General features: G+C 37.7%; 1 protein-coding gene across 1 annotated transcript in view; it reads right to left on the bottom strand.

The window, feature by feature from the left end:
- Nucleotides 1-16,161, bottom strand: part of LOC150090926 (uncharacterized) — a 153,170-nt gene that overhangs the window by 15,651 nt on the left and 121,358 nt on the right. The gene's annotated exons all lie outside the window — the stretch shown is intronic.

Genomic DNA, 16,161 nt, shown 5'->3' with positions numbered 1-16,161 from the left:
ACTAAGGCCATATTGCTCCGGGATATGCGGTGGTCAATCCTTGACCTTTCCGCATCCTCCATATTTGGTGGTGACGGGCTCGAACCCCGGTGTAATTAAGAAGAGTGTGCTGCGCACTGCTGTTCCTTCCCACCTGGCTACGGAGGCACCACGAACTAATCTTGGAAGCTACCAGGCTTTACATACCAACCAAGAAATATTGTTCAAGGTTCAGGCCTAAATGGTTGTCAGATGAACTAATGAGACATATGGCAGAGAAGAAAAATGCATGGGATACATACAAATTAATGGGTGACATGGAAGCCTATGATAGATATAAGTTGGTCTGTAACCAAGTCACAAAGGAGATTAGGCAGGCAAAGGCAGATTATGAGAAATCCTTGGCAAAGGATGCAAAGAAAAACAGAAAAGAGTTCTTTACCTATTTAAACTCAAGAAGGAAAGGGATGAATCAGATTGGTCCACTGGATGTTGATGGTTCAACAGTTGAGGATCCTGCTCAGGTGGCTAACAATCTAAACAAGTATTTTGCATCTACATTCACACATGAGGAGTTATTCAGGAAGGGGAATGTCGTAGGTGAAGTAAACATTGGCAGTGAGCCAGATGATTTTCTAATAACTGAGAGGAAAGTGGAGGAGAAATTGTTGTGGATAAACATAAAAAAAGGCACCCGGGGTGGACGGGATCTATCCGGTTATATTAAAGGAGGCAGCAGAGGAAGTAAGCAAATTCCTAGCCATAATTATGAGAGCTTCTTTGGACTCAGGGGAGGTACCCATAGACTGGAGATGTGCAAATGTAACGCCAATTCACAAAGGAGGATCAAAGGCTGACACAAGTAATTATAGACCTGTTAGTTTAACTTCGGTTCCAGGAAAATTAATGGAGGCACTGGTTAAAGAAGCGCTGTAGGATCATCTAGACAAGAATTCAGTTATAGCTCAGACACAGCATGGTTTTGTTAAGGGCAGGTCTTGTCTGACCAATTTGATTGGATATTATGATGTAGTCACAAAAGAACGGGATGCAGGGAATAACTTTGATATTATATATTTGAATCTTAGAAAAGCTTTTGATACTGTTGCGCATGGAAGACTGCTGCACAAATTGGAGCAGTGTGGCATTGGAGGCAGATTGCTGCTATGGATAAAGGGATGGTTGAGTGGCAGAAGACAGAGAATGGTAATCAATGGACACTGCTCAACGTGGACTAATGTTATTAGTGGAGTTCCTCAGGATTCAGTGTTGGGTCCATTGTTGTTTTCTGTATTTATAAATGATATTGATGATGGTATATCAAGCTTAATGTCCAAGTTTGCAGACGATACAAAGGTTGGCAGGGTTGTTAAGGACACTACTGATGCTATGCTGCTGCAACAGGATCTGGAAAGGTTGAGCAGATGGGCTGAGAGGTGGCAAATGAAGTTTAACATTGACAAATGTAAAGTACTGCATATGGGAAACAGTAACCCCAGATCAATGTATCGACTCTGTGGTACTACGCTGACAGTGGTAGAGAATGAAAAGGACCTGGGGGTAATTGTGCAGGCAGATATGAAGTTCTCTGAGCAGTGCAGACGAGCTGCAAGAGTAGCTCATGGTGTCTTGTCAATGATATACAGGAATTTTTCTAGCAGGGATGGGATGTGATTATTCCCTTGTATAAGGCATTGGTCAGGCCACACCTTGAGTACTGTATACAGGTCTGGAGGCCTCATTTCAAGCAGGATGTAGAGCTGCTGGAATGAGTATAGAGAAGGGCAACAAGATTAGTGAATGGAACAAAGGGTTGCTCTTACGAAGAAAGGCTTAAGTTTTGCAAATTACAGAGTCTGGAGACTAGGCATCGGCGTGGCGATCTGATAGAGGTGTATAAGGCTTTGAATGGCTTGAGCATGCTCAATGCCGATGGGATTCTTCCTCTTGCTCAGAATAATCACCTGAGAGGGCATAAATTCAAATTGAGGAAGGACAGATGTCGGATAGATGTGCGGAAATTTGCCTTTAGCCAGCGGGCGGTTGGTTTGTGGAATAGACTTCCATCACTTGTTGTTGAAGTTGATAGCCTAAACAAATTTAAGGCTCAGTTGGACAGGTATTTCGAACGAACGGAGGGATGAAATGGGAGTAGTGGTTGTGTTTTTTTTTTTTTTTTGGCTGATGCTGAATAAGCTTGCTTTCTTGCATCATATGCCTCTACTAATGCTAATGCTACTGCTAACTTTGTAGCTTTTGTAAATATCCTTTCAGCTGATACCAAACAAGCCGACCGGGCTAGCCCTGGTGGGTAAAGTGCCTGCCTGGCAACCCAAAGGTCGTGGGTTCGAATCCCGCCTCGGGCTTGGATCAGAGTAAAATGCAAAAACTTTGCAAGGTGCATTATGGCCACAGAATCTGATGCGCCAACAACTAACGAGAGAAAAAAAAAAAGGTTCCAAACAAACACGAAAATAGGATTTGACATTCCACTATTAAACTATGAAAAGTAGAAAGTTTTAAATTTTTTATCACATGATTAGTTTTTTTTTTAATCCTGTATGCTAAATTAATTGTTCCTGGCATATCAATTCAATGAGCAAAATTAACACACACACACACACACACACCATGAAGGGAAAGACCACGATAAAGGCAATAATTAGTTGCAATTCTCCTTCTCTTTTATAATGGAAATTCAAATTTTAAGGTTTTTTGTTCTAAATTGCATTTAAAATCATTATTTAGGAACAATGACTACAATTTATGCTTAATAATTTGGGATGATTTTGCTAAACCCAAAGAAATGCAGAAATATTAGCCTCAGTGCCAATGGCAAGTCCACACCAATTTACACGCTGAAAGGAAAGTAGAAGAGAAACTGTTGAAGCTAAACACAAAAAATTGACTGGAAATGTGCAAATGTATCCCCAATTGATAAAGGGAGGGGTGATTAAAATGTGCCATGAGTAATTACAGACCTGTTAGCTTGTCTGTTCCAGGGAAAGTAATGGAATCACTGGTTAACCCCTTCTTGGAACATTTTTTTCCGGAAAATGTGCCATAACGGATTGACTTTTTTTATTTTATAGATTAAAAGTATGCATTATGCGAATACTCATTGTATAGTGTTTTGTGTTTTTTATAAATTTTTTCATAGAAAATACACAGGAGTAATTAACTCATTTGGGCTATCCCGAATGGGTTAATTGATGCACATAAAAGACTGCTGTATAAACTGGAGCAATGTGGCATTAAGAACAAGTTACTGCTATGGATAAAGGGATGGTTAAGTGAAAGAAGACAGAGTGGTGATGAATGGGCACTACTATTTGTAGACAATGTTACCATTGGAGTTCCCCAGTGTTCAGTCTGGGCCCATTGTTGTTTTCAGTATTTATTAATGTTATTGATGAAGGTATATCAGGATTAATATATAAGTTTGTAGATGATACAAAAGTTGGCAGGGTGATAATGACAGGGATCAGGGTGAGTTGATGCAACAAGATCTAGGAAAAATATGTCGATGGGCTGAGAAATGGCAGTTGAAGTTTAACATTGACAAATGCAAGGTACTGCACATGGATAACAGTAACCCCAGATTAACTTTATCAGTTCTGTAGCATTACATGCAGGGTAGTGTAGAATGAAAAAGACCCGGGGGTAATTGTGCAGTCAGGCACGAAATTCTCTGAGTGATGGAGACATTTTGCCAGGATAACTCCTGGGATTTTGCCCATGATATACAGAATCTTTGTTAGCGGGGATAAGAAGGTGATTATCCCATTGTAACAAGGCCATGGTCAGGCCACATCTTGAGTATTTCAATTCTGCAAATTTCAGCTTTTCCCTTGACACCTGCAGGGCGCTCTGATTAAGGTGCTTAAGGCCTTGAATGGACAGAGTAAGCTAAATGTTAATGGCATTCTTTCTCTTGCTGAGACCACACTCATGAAGGGACAAATTCCAGTTGCAGGATAGATGTACAGAAGTTTGCCTTCAGCCAGCAGGTGGTTGATCATAGGAACAGGCTTTCATCTGTTGTTGTGGAAGTGGATGGTTTGAATAAATTCAAGGAAGAAATTCTTCGAGGGTATGGATGGGTTAAGTGTTTTTTTTTTTTTTGGCTGATGCTAAAAAAAAAGCTTGCTTTTTGCATCATTTGCCAATACTACCACTAGTTTACAAACAAAATTGAAATACATTATGTCACCTAATGCTTTTTTGTAAGAAGCATAAAGTTGAGAAACTTTTTAGTTTATCATCATTGATTACCAAGTCACTGATTTTGCACACAGCAGCAGCAATCCTATACCCCTCCCCAATGCTATAATTCTAAAACTGTATGCATTGTACATTGTGTTTGCTACAAAGTTTGAACATAGTAGCTAAGGCTACAAGTATTCAGTATATTGTGCCTATAATTATGTGTATTCTTTGGTCAGTTTGTTGTTTGCTAGATGAAAAGGCCAAGGTTTCTGGTATCAAAGACCATACTTGAGACTGAATGACTTGACACTTGAAAAAAGTTCTTATATTTCATTGCATAATTGACGGGATTCAAACTCTGTCGTTTCCACCCAGTGTGGGAGGACCATGATTAAAACCGCTGTATTATACTGGCCAAATGCGGTAAGAATTTTTATCATTATGCAGTGATATCTCCAAGCATTCAAGGCAACGCGCGCGCGCGCACTTTCTAGTTAGGACTGATAGAATTCTAGAAGATGAAGTAGCTCAAAACTTCTTAAATGTAATTTGTTACCAAAAATAATTGCCAGGTGTCTAGTTTTGTCTGGTAAACAAATTGAGGAAATACTGTATTTTGTAATTAACTAAATTTTACAAGTATTATAATTTTATAAGTTTGTTATTTTAATTTTGCTTATGTTCATTTTTCATTCTAATTAATTTTGCCAACACTATTCTTTTAGGCAGACCTATATTATTTATATAATAAGGGTCTACTTTCTTTAAACCTTTATTATTCTCACATACTAGGTATAATAACATTTCAACTTTTCAATAAAATTTAAAATTCTATGGACAGATGAGCATGGCAATTTGTGCATTAGAGCTGTAAGAATTAATACCTTCTCTTCTTTTCTTGTATTCGCATACCTTCTTGCCCTCATTCTTAGCTATCTTTGCAGTGATTTCTCATATTCAGATTTTGCCTGTCTTATCCCATCACTGGTTCTGTTACAAATATGCTTATAATTGTCATATAAATTGTTATCTCACAACAGTCCATATGTATCCCAGGTTTTCATCAATTCAACTTAACAGCCTCTTTTTTCATCCATCTTTCTATTGCAGTACTATCATGGAAAGCATGTTTCAATAGCTCCCAAGAAAAATCTCTTAAACACTTCCCATGATGTATTTGCATCTCACAGCACACAGTTATTTATCCAGTTAGAGCACAAGAAATAATTCAATTTGCTAGAGTCTCAGAATCTAAACCCTTTTCCTTTTGACCATCGTAACTTCTTCACAGGACACTACCTGCTATTAATTACTGTGCTCTCACTGCCAGAACCCTTGGTAAGAGCCAGATAAATGTCTTGGAATAAATAAGAGTCATTTAATCAGTTCAAAAATCTGAAACAACCCAGCATACTGCTTTTCCACAATTTTTAGCCTGTAAAATGCATGCAACAGGCAAAATGACTACAGGTTTATCAATAGCTTAGGGACATCATGCTTTACAATTTCCCAGCAGCGTTCTAGTTATTTCATAGTTATTTGTAATACTACTTGTGGAGAAAGCACCCTTCCCATTTGTAAGATTCAATCAACATGCAGTTTTTTATGAAGACAAGCTGCACATTATGTCCTGATACATGCAATTCCATCTGGCTCTTTAATGGCTGTGCTGAGAAACACACTTTAAACTAAATACAGTCGAACTTGGTTATAAGGAGCATAGAAATAACGAGATCATGGCTGTAATTAGCTAAAAGCCATAATGATATTAATTCATGCATATTCCCATACAATCACTCACTGTTATAATGAGCGTACTACGGATATACTGTACAAAAGTTTGGTAACCATCGAAACATGCAGACATTGTTAATTGCTCGGGTAGTCGAAAAAACCCAATTCTTGAAATAGACAAAAATGAAATGGGTGACTTAGCTTTTATGACCACCCGCATCGGATTAGGGGCCGGTTTATGACCTAACCTTGTCCTTTCGGGGACGGAGGGGATATACAACAGTACATTAGCATTTCGCTTGTAATTTCTATGATCGCATTATAGATTGTCTTGTATTCACTGAACCATAAATTTATTTCAGGACTTCTAAGAATTTTGGAAACGATAATTGTTTATATGCAAATCACTTTACTGTCATTTTAAAGTAAAATTAGTTAGAAATGAACTGTTCCTTCGGAAACATGTCTACTGACAAAATAAAGTCTCTCTCGATTTGCAAAAAAAAGTCGAAATTATTCACGAGTTAGAACATGGTGCAAAAAATGTTGAAGTGTGTAAAAAATTTTCTTTATCCTCTTCAACAGTATCGACATTGTGGAAGAATAAAATATTTAAATATCGGCGGCACTGGAAAGGATAACTGAAAATAATAAATAATAAATAATAATAATAAAAATAAAATTTAGAAAGTGCAAGGTTACAAACCTCGATGAAGCATTGCTTCAATGGTTCACTACACAAAGAAGTGCTGGATGTTCAATAGACAGTTCGATCTTGAAGGCTTAAATGGAAAAATCTGCTAAACAATTTGGACCAGATGATTTTGTATATAACAACGGCTGGCTGGATTGATTTAAAAACCAGCATAACATCGTTTATGCAAAAATTAGTTGAGAATCTGCAGATCCAATAATGGCAAATAAATGGATTGACCGTGTTTCGACAGAAATCAGAAAAGATTTCAATGATGAAGACATCTACAATGCATCCGCAAAACAGGAAATCATGTTTATTATTAATTAGTATTGTTTTTAATTATGGAGAAATAAATTGTTTAGTATTAAATGTATGGTTTTAAAGTTATAGACAAATAAATTGTGTTTAATATTCAGTGTATTGTAATTTATACAAGCATATTAGTACATATACAGTCAGTTCTGCTATAACACGGTACATGTGTTCCTAAAAATCTCCACGTTATCGTATTTTGCACATCAAAAACAACAGGACTTATGGGAAAAATAGGGATGGGGCAGAGCACTCAAAAAAAAAAAAAAAAAAAAAAAAAAAAAAATGTTCAGTCATATAAGCAAAACGGTAAAAAAAAAATTTAGAAACCCAATAATATTGTTAATATAGGTTTAAACACCTTAAATTTCTAATAAATATATATAACAGTAAATATAGCACTTTACCTTGACAAGTATGAAGTTTGATTGGTATTTCTGTTCACTGACATTTTTTTTTTTTTGGATTGTTAAATTTAAAACAGTAAAAAAGATGAGCAATCAATAATGAAGAACACGGCAAGCACAAAAGAGAAGATTTGGAAAATTTATTTATGTTTTTTATATGATTGAAGAGGAAGGGGAAACAATCTCACCATTACGTAAAAACCCACAGAATTCCAGCTATCAGTATTATTGCAAATGCAATAAGATCAAGTTTGCTACCCATTTATAATTAGACTGCACTAATAGAAAAGTCCAATAAACTGGGAACTGAAAATTGTTTTTATTGTTTTATGGTAGTGACCTCCAGAAATGCGCTCCTCCGCTCGCACTATCCCGCCTCACGAAATTTCTGTTCAAACAGAAAATCTTGTGAATACAGAGAATGATAAGTTTGATAACAGTGTCTTCGACCAATACAATTACAGTAAATGAGAAATATAGCTCTCACACATTTGAAGTTTGACATTTTTTAAGCTTCGTAAACTTGTATGTATTGCTGTGCAGGTCGCTACATTCAGCTTGGTGCTGGGCTTTACATTCACCTGATATTACTCGCAGACGAAATCGCGCACAAGCCAACATCAAAATCACATTATAGTCACATTTTTCCCTAATATATCAATCACGTTGGAGCAAATCTGCATTATAGCAGAACTGACTGTAATATGTACGTATATAGTAATATTATTTTTTTCTCTCAAATATTTCTTTTGTTTTTTTGAATCTATCTTTTTATCAAGTTATTGAGAATTAAAAAAAAAAAAAAAAAAAAATAGGAGGTAGCTTTAATTCATCACTGATATAGTGAGCAATGGTTATAACGAGGAAATTTTGTCGGTCCCTTGATGCTCGTTATAATCAAGTTCGATTGTAATATAGTATAGCATAATAAAAAATTTTCAATTACATATTAAAAAAGGAACTTTGTACAGAATTAAATGTGTAAATACAAACTTCTACAGGCTTTTTTTAAAGCAACTGAATCCATACACCTGCACATATCTTCAGTTATACTTTCAGAAGCAACATATTTAAAAGAGTAAGAGATTACCTCAATCTTTGGCATAGTATACTTCCAGCCAGTGCTCTCCAAATGTAAATGAATAAGATAATGGATAAAATAATTTCTTTCCCTCATAGAGACATGACCAATTTGACACATAACAGAATCAAAAGCCAAAAGCTCCAACCTGATCCCGAAACACATCAAACCAACCCAACGAGACCATGAGTGCAAGAAGGCATTGTGTCAGAATAATTAAAAATGGGAAAACCATTTATGGGAATAAATAATTTAAAATCATGACTATAAAATTTGGATGAACACATTAAACATAGAAATTAAACAAAATTTACTGTACTTTCCTTCCTTAAGCAGACTAAGCTTTGACTGATTGTCTTGTTCACAGGTTGGAAATAATGCAAAGTGTGTGCTAAGTTCTTAAATAGAGAGATTATTTGTATTGGCGCATGCGTAAAAAACACCAGAAATCTGAAATTAGGTAAGGACAGCGCACAATGATAGAATTTGATTGTAACTTCATTTCAAGGATTTCAGTGATCAATAATTTTATGCAATTAAGTTGTATGCTTAAAGTTGTATGCCACCTAGTGGTTCATTTATCTGCAGATAAATGAACCACTAGGTGGCAGTGATCACAGTGTGCTGAAGTGGGATTTACTCAAAGAGGTAACTACCATTAGGGGTAAAGGGAAGGGTTATTGCTTCCGTAAAGGCGACTACGATGGACTGAGACAGTATTTAAATTCTATACAGTGGGACCAACTGATGATGTTACCAACAGCAAATTCAAAATGAGAAGCATTCAAAGAACTTATCTTGGAAGCTACTAGGCTTTACATACCAACTAAGAAATATTGTTCAAGGTTTAGGCCAAAATGGATGTCAGATGAACTAATGAGGCATATGGCAGAGAAGAAAAATGCATGGGATACTTACAAATTAACACATGACACAGAAGCCTATGATAGATACAAGTTCATATGCAACCAAGTTACAAAGGAGGTTAGGCAGGCGAAGGCAGATTACGAGAAATCCTTGGCAAGGGATGCAAAGAAAAACAGCAAAGAGTTCTTTACTTATGTAAACTCTAGAAGGAAGGGGATGAATCAGATTGGTCCACTTGATATTGATGGGTCAACTGTTGATGATCCTGCTCAGGTAGCTAACAAACTAAATGAATATTTTGCATCGACATTCACACATGAGGAGTTATTCAGCAAGGGGAATGCCAGAGGTGTATTCAACTCTAGCAGTAAGCTACAGAATCTTGAAATAACTGGGAGTAAAGTGGAGGAGAAACTGTTGAAGATAAACACAAGAAAGGCACCCGGGGTGGATGGGATCTATCCAGTTATATTAAAGGAGGCAGCAAAGGAAGTAAGCAAACCCTTAGCCATAATTATGAGAGCTTCCTTGGACTCAGGGGAGGTACCCATAGACTGGAAATGTGCAAATGTGACCCCAATTCACAAAGGAGGATCAAAAGGCTGACACAAGTAATTATAGACCTGTGAGCTTAACTTCTGTTCCAGGAAAATTAATGGAGGCACTGGTTAAAGAAGCAATGCAGGATCATTTAGACAAGACTTCAGTTATAGCTCAGACACAGCATGGTTTTGTTAAGGGGAAGTCTTGCCTGACCAACTTGATTGGATACTATGATGCAGTCACAAAAGAACTGGATGCAGGGAATAACTTTGATATTATATACTTGGATCTTAGAAAAGCCTTTGATACTGTTGCACATGGAAGACTGCTACACAAATTGGAGCAGTGTGACATTGGAGGCAAATTGCTGCTATGGATAAAGGGGTGGTTGAGGGGGAGAAGACAGAGAGTGGTAATCAATGGACACTGCTCATCGTGGACTAATGTTATTAGTGGAGTCCCTCAGGGCTCAGTGTTGGGACCATTATTGTTTTCTGTATTTATAAATGATATTGATGATGGTATATCAAGCTTAATGTCCAAGTTTGCAGATGATAGAAAGGTTGGCAGGGTTGTCAAGGACACTACTGACACTATGCTGCTGCAACAGGATCTGGAAAGGTTGAGCAGATGGGCTGAGAGGTGGCAAATGAAGTTTAACATTGACAAATGTAAAGTACTACACATGGGAAACAGCAACCCCAGAGCAACGTATCAACTCTGTGGTACTACACTGACAGTGGTAGAGAATGAAAGGGACTTGGGGGTGGTTGTGCAGGCAGATTTCAAGTTCTCTGAGCAGTGCAGACGGGCTGCAACAGTAGCTCATGGAGTATTGTCAATGATATACAGGAATTTTTCCAGCAGGGATAAGGAGGTGATTATTCCCTTGTATAAGGCAATGGTCAGGCCACACCTAGAGTACTGTATACAGGTCTGGAGGCCTCATTTCAAGAAGGATGTAGAGCTGCTGGAACGAGTACAGAGAAGGGCAACAAGATTAGTGAATGGAACAAAGGGGTGCTCTTACGAAGAAAGGCTTAAGTTTTGCAAATTACAGTGTCTGGAGACTAGGCACCAGCGAGGTGATCTGATAGAGGTGTATAAAGCCTTGAATGGTTTAAGCATGCTGAATGCTGATGGGATTCTTCCTCTAGCTCAGAAAAATCACCTGAGAGGGCATAAATTCAAATTGAGGAAAGACAGATGTAGGATAGACGTAGGAAATTTGCCTTTAGCCAGCGGGTGGTTGGTTGGTGGAACAGACTTCCATCCCTTGTGGTGGAGGTTGATAGCCTAAATAAGTTTAAGGCACAGCTGGACAGGTATTTTGAACGAACAGAGGGTGAAGTGGAAGTGGTTTTTTTTTTTTTTTTGGCTGATGCTGCATAAGCTTGCTTTCTTGCATCAAATGCCTCTACTAATGCTAAAATTGTCACTTCATTAAATAGGAATGCGCGACTTTCGTTGATGGCATGAAAAACCAATTCTGACGGGGCTGCATGCAATGTGCAGACCAAAGCAGCATGTTGCTTCATGTGTAAATCTAAAGTACATTGAGTTGACCCTTGATACGATGAATCAAGGGTTGACAGATTTACGCCACTTTGGTCCGCACATTGTGCATAGCCGCATTGGAAATGGCTTTTCACGCATTCCTACTTAATGAAGTAAAAATTTTAATTATACAACATAATTACATAAAATTACTGATCGCTGAAACCGTTGAAATGAAGTTACACACAAATTCTATCAATGTGTGCCATCCTTAACAACTAATTTTGGATTTCTGGTCTTTTTTACGCATGCACCAATACAAATAATCTCTCTATTTAAGACACACACTTCGCATTATTTCCAGCTACCTGTGAACAAGATGAGTCAAAAGGCTTAATCTGCATAAGAATGGAAAGTACAGTAATTTTTTTTTTTAATTTGTATGTTTAATGTGTTCATCCAAATTTTATAGTTGTGATTTTAAATTATTTATTCTCGTAAACTATTTTCCGATTTTAATTTTAATTATTCTGAAACAATGTCTTCTTGCACTCATGGTCTTGTTTGGTTAGTTTGATGTGTTTTTCGGGGTCAGGTTGTGGTGCTTGGCTTTTGATTCCATTGTGCTTCGAATCGCTATGTCTCTACAAGTGAAAGAATTCATTAAAATTATTTTATCCATTTATCATATTCATTTATATTTGGAGAGCATTGACTGGAAGCTTTCTACGCAAAAAATTGAGGCAATCTCTTACTATTTTAAATATATTGTTACAACGTAGAAGTTATTGAGCCTTGTAGCTCTGTGTTTGATTAATCTTTCAGAATCAACACACAATTTGGTTGATTGATGGTCCAAAACTTAATGATAGATGGTCAAATTTTCCAAAACATCACAGTCTAAAAAATGTATGAATTTTGAAATGTTTTTGAATTTTTCTGGAGCAGGACATGATCTAGTCAAGGAGGATGTCTTTGTGTGAGCTAGGTGCAGAGATTGTCAAAAAATTAGGCAGCAACTCAGCTTTCTGATGGGGCCCCTATAAGAGCTTGAAGAGTCGGATAGATGCCCTCAAAGGTATTATGGGGGAACCCATCAAGCTCTCGGCTGCCCAACTGAAAGCCAGAGCTCACCTTTGTGCATCAGGCAACACAGTGGCAATCTCCAAGGTAGATGGTCCACAGGAGATAGTTATTGTTAGTGACTCCACTGTCATGGAGAAGGGTAATATATTATGTAAAAAGGAGAGGTGGAATAGGACCAGAGTATGTCTGCCAGGGGCAAAAGTTGATGACGTAGAGCAGATTTCATCTTTTAAGGGCACAAGAGGTGATATCGTACACGTTGGCACTAATGACATTAAGTGTAGGAGTTCAGAAGATTTACTAAGCAAATACAGGCTTATACTGAAAAAAATCGCGAGTTAGGGATAAATTTGAAAGTGTCTGCAATCCTGCCCAGATACAACAGGAGGGAGTATGTGATGAGAGCCTTGTCAATCAATTTCAACCTGGAGAGATTGTGCAGGGCTCATGGGGTGGAATTTTTTTCAGCATGGTCTGTGCTTGCTAACAGGAGAGACTGATTCTAGAGGAAAGGGATATACTTAAACGGAAGGGGTGCAAGAGTGTTTTCTGATGCTATCGAGGCAGTGTTAGGTGGGTCAGAAACTCCTAGTTTAGGGGGATTCACAGACTAAAAGATTAACAATAGCCACAGGTAGAGATGAGAGCGATTCTTGCACTGCTTCTAGCAGTGGCCTGCAGGGCAGAATGCTGGGGATTTCAGGGACTGGTGGGAGTCATCATGGAACAAATAAATATATGGGCTGTGTTAGGTAGGGTAACTAAGAATAAGAACAGGTGCCTGTATACTTACATGTACAGCAATGCTAGGAGTATAGTAAATAAATTTGATGATTCTGAAGTGCTGGTCAAGACATCAAAGGTGGATATTGTTGGGATATCAGAGATGTTGTGTCACACACACACACATATAATTAAGAAACACAAAATCTAAGGAAGTGTATTCAGTTGATGGACAGTGCAATGTTGAGTCAGTTTGGTGTGACATTAGCATTGGGAAACAACAATAAGAGCAGGAGTGTCTTATTGGCCTAATGACTATAGTGAGTACAACGAACAACCATACAGAGAAATACAGAGGGCCACTAAATCAGAATGTCTAATAATGGGGGATTTTAACTACCCAGATATTGACTGGAATTTGTGGGTTGATCACTCACACATTAGCAAGACTTTAGTGGATTTCTTAGATGATTGTTTCCTGCAGCAGAATGTTTGAGAGGCAACCAGAGAGAGTAATACTCTTGACTCTAGTTTCAGCAGTGATTATTCGTGAATTAAGAATTTGCACATAAAGGAACCATTGGTGGCAGTGATCACAGTGTACTGATGTGGGATTTAATTAAAGATATTACTACCATCAGGAGTAAAGGGAAGAGTTTCTGCTTTTACAAAGATGACTACAGTGGTCTCAGACAGTTTTTAAATTCTATACAATGGGACCAACTGATGATGTTACCAACAGCAAATTCTAAATGAGAAGCATTCAAGGAATTAATCATGGAAGCTACTAGGGTTTTCATACAAACTAAGAAATGCTGTTCAAGGTTTAAGCTTAAATGGATATCAGATGAACTAATGAGACCAGTGTCAGAGAAGAAAAATGCATGGGATGCACATTATCAGGTGACAGAGAAGCCTATAAGCTAGTCTGTAATGAAGTCACAAAGGAGGTTAGGCAAGCGAAGGCAGATTATGAGAAATCTTTGGCAAAGGATGCAAAGAAAAACAACAAAGGCTTCTTTACTTATATAAATTCCAGAAGGAAGAGGATGATTGGTCCACTTGATATCGATGGTTCGACTGTTCAGATAGTTGACAAACTGAATGAGTATTTTGCATCTACATTCACACATGAGGAATTCTGTAGGGATGTGAAGGACAGATGCTTATTAAACTCTAACAGTGAGCTTAATAATTTGGTAATAACTGAGAGCAAAGTGGAGGAGAAATTGTTGCAGTTAAACATAAGAAAGGCACCTGGGGTGGATGGGATCTATCCAGTTATATTAAAGGAGGCAGCAAAGGAAGTAAGCAAACCCTTAGCCATAATTATGAGTGAATACTTGGACTCAGAGGAAGTCCCCCACAGACTGGAGATGTGCAAATGTATCCCCAATTCACAAAGGGTGACACGAGTAATTACAGACCTATTAGTTTAACTTCAGTTCCAGGGAAAATAATGGAGCCACTGGTTAAGGAAGTGATGCAGGATCATCTAAACAAGACTGCAGTAATAATTCAGACACAGCATGGGTTTGTTAAGGAAAAGTCTTGTCTGGCAAATTTTATTGGATAATATGATGTGGTTACACAGCAACTGGATGCAAAAAATAATTTTGATATCATACACTTGGGTTTCAGGAAAGATTTTGATACTGTTGCACATGGAAGACTACTCTACAAATTGTAGCAGTATTGTATTAAGAGCAAGTTGCTACATTGGATAAAAGGGTGGTTGAGTGGGAGAAGACAGCGAGGTAATCAATGGATGCTGCTCTTCATGGACTAATATTATTAATGGAGTTCCCCAGGGTTCGGTGTTGGACCCACTGCTGTTTTGTACATTTATCAATGATATTGATGAAGGTATATCAAGCTTAATGTTGAAGTTTCAGATGATACAAAGGTTGGCAGGATTGTTAATGACAGTAATGGCAGTGTGCTACTGCAACAGGATTTACAAAAGTTGGATAGATGGGCTGAGAAGTGACAACTGAAGTTTAACATTGACAAATGCAAAGTACTACATATGTGTAGAAGTAACCCCAGAGAAACTTACCAACTGTGTAGTACTACACTTAGGGTGGTAGGAAAAGAAAGAGGAGTAATTGTGCAATCAGATAGAAAGTTTTCTGAGGAGTGTAGACAGGCTGCCAGAGTAGGTCATGGGGTGTTGTCAGATACACAGGAATTCTGCTAGTAGGGAAGAGGAAGTGATCATCTCTTTGGATAAGACAATGGTCAGGCCACACTTTGAGTAGTGTGTACAGGTTTGGAGGACTGATTTTAGAAAGGATGTAGAGTTGTTTCAGCGAGTACAGAGAAGGGCTACAAGACTGGTGAGGGAACGAAGGGGTCCTCTTTCCAAGAAAGGCTTAAGTTATGCAAATTGCAGCATCTGGAGACTAGGCACCTGTGAGGTGATCTGATTGAGGTGTATAAGGCCTTGAATGGGATCAATTCTGATGGGATTCTTCCTCTTGCTCATATTATGAACCTGAGGGGGGGGGCATAAATTCAAATTGAGGAAAGACAGATGTAGAATAAATCTGTGGAAATTTGCCTTCAGCTGCGGGTAGTTGATAGCTTAAATAAATTCAAGGAGGAACTGGACAAACGTTTAGAGGGAATGGATGTGTAAATTGTTTTTTTCTTTTATTTTCTTTTTCACTGATGCTACATAAGCTTGAAACAACACACACAATTCGGTTGATTGAAGGTCCAAAGCTTAATGTTACATGGTCAAATACATTGTGTACATGGAAAGCAACTTGAGAGTTACACTATTTGATTTCTAAGTAAGCCATACCTTATCATGGAGTAATATTTCAAGACACAAGTTTTCAATTAAGGAGTTGATTAACTCCTTAATTGAAGGAGTTAATATATTTATGGTTTCCAAGGTTATTTCATATACAATTCAAATAATTGATCTATTAATGTACAAACCATTTTAAAATCCAGCACATGCTGCTATCTCTTATTTGTATTTCCAACTAATAGTAGAGAGTTTTAGTACATGGCAG

This window comes from Mastigoproctus giganteus, chromosome 1 (assembly GCF_048544385.1).
Source record: "Mastigoproctus giganteus isolate SK-2022 chromosome 1, ASM4854438v1, whole genome shotgun sequence".
NCBI lineage: Eukaryota > Metazoa > Arthropoda > Arachnida > Uropygi > Thelyphonidae > Mastigoproctus > Mastigoproctus giganteus.
The sequence above is the reverse complement of the archived record's forward strand: the minus strand, read 5'-3'. Positions and strand labels throughout refer to the sequence as shown.